This window comes from Phoenix dactylifera, chromosome 4 (assembly GCF_051530095.1).
Source record: "Phoenix dactylifera cultivar Ajwa chromosome 4, Ajwa_hap1_PhDact_Kaust_v1.1, whole genome shotgun sequence".
Taxonomy (NCBI): Eukaryota; Viridiplantae; Streptophyta; class Magnoliopsida; order Arecales; family Arecaceae; genus Phoenix; species Phoenix dactylifera.
In genome coordinates this window covers 24,824,845-24,826,380 of record NC_143193.1, presented here as the reverse complement: position 1 = coordinate 24,826,380, position 1,536 = coordinate 24,824,845, and the positions used below count along the sequence as shown (strand labels likewise).

Genomic DNA, 1,536 nt, shown 5'->3' with positions numbered 1-1,536 from the left:
TGCATATAGTATATGGCATCAGCATAAAATACTCTAAGGGCTGAACCCATTTAAAAAGATAAGGTCGGGATTTCATCACTCGTCCTTAGCCCAAAAATCACCCCATTGCATAAATTTCCTAAGCTTAACTAAAATCAACTAGACGTTGGCCCCTAAGGACATTCGAGCTCAATAGGATGAAGACCACCGAAAGTTGCACCAATTTCGCTCTGTGGCTTAGTTGATGTCTAGGCAAGCTTTGTCCCTATAAGGGAGACAGTTCATCTGTTCGAGGCAAGTGGGTTTTAAGTGGGACCTTTGCGAACGCATCGTGACCCCTCTACTTACCTGGGAGCTTACCTGGTCAATTCGGTTCATTAGACCGGATTGGAGGCTTAGGTGCCCTCTTCAAACCAGTTAGGAGCTGTCTAGAAATTTAAGAAAAATATTAGAAATTGAGGTGTAATGTTTAGTTGCATGTTTGATTGTAAATAGATTTTTGTTTTAGGGTGTAGTTTTAGGGTATCTTTAGTTGGTACTTATATTTATATTTATTGAAAAAAAAATAATTAAATTTTGTATGCTAGGTTGGGATAGGGACGACACCGGTCGATTAAGTCGTACAACTTTAAATCATCCCTTAGGACACACCCTTGAAATTCCTTCGCAGTATCTCACACCTTGTGAGATGGCAAATTTTCCTGATGATGTAGGAAGTCACCATGGAGATGAAGGTAGACCCCCAGTTATGACACTTCGACAATACTTACATCCCACTAGGACTAGTCAACCTTCATGCATGATTATTCCTGAAAATGTAGGACACTTTGAAATCAAACCAGGAGTAATTCAATTGCTGCCCAAGTATCATGGGATGGAATCCGAGAACCCTTATCTTCACCTTAAGGATTTTGAGGAAATTAGCATCACATTTAGAGTGCCAAATGTATCGGAAGATGTCCTTAAATTGACCTTATTTCCTTTTTCCTTAAAGGATAAAGCCAAAACATGGCTGAACTCCTTAAGACCTAGATCGCTAGGAACATGGCATGATATGCAAAGAGAATTCTTGAAAAAATTCTTTCCCGCACAAAGGACTAACTTTTTGAAAAGGCACATTAGTAATTTCCAACAAAAAGACCATAAAACATTTTATGAATGCTGGGAGAGATTTAAAGATTTGCTTCTCTCTTGTCCTCATCATGGGTTTGAAACATGGAGAACCATTAGTTTCTTTTACGAAGGATTGTCTCCACAGTTAAAACAATTTATAGAGACTATGTGCAATGGTCTATTTTTGGAAAAGCAACCCGATAAGGCATGGGACTATTTAGACTCTCTCGCAGAGACTGCACAATTATAGAATACAGGGGATAGAGTGAATAAACCTTTGCCTAAGCCTACTAGCATTCCACACGGGGGCCTTTACAACCTTAATACTCAGGATGATATTCAGGCTAAAATGGCAGCCCTTACTAGGAAGGTAGAGGAAATTGAACTTAGAAGGATTGAACCCGTCAAGACCGTAGAACATAACAGCGAGTGTTGTAGGATTTG

The 1,536-nt window shown here is 39.5% G+C and overlaps 1 pseudogene; it reads right to left on the bottom strand.

Annotated features, from left to right (window-relative positions):
- Positions 1 to 1,090: 1,090 nt before the first annotated feature.
- On the bottom strand, positions 1,091 to 1,188 carry LOC149753745 (small nucleolar RNA R71; annotated as a pseudogene).
- Positions 1,189 to 1,536: the final 348 nt, after the last annotated feature.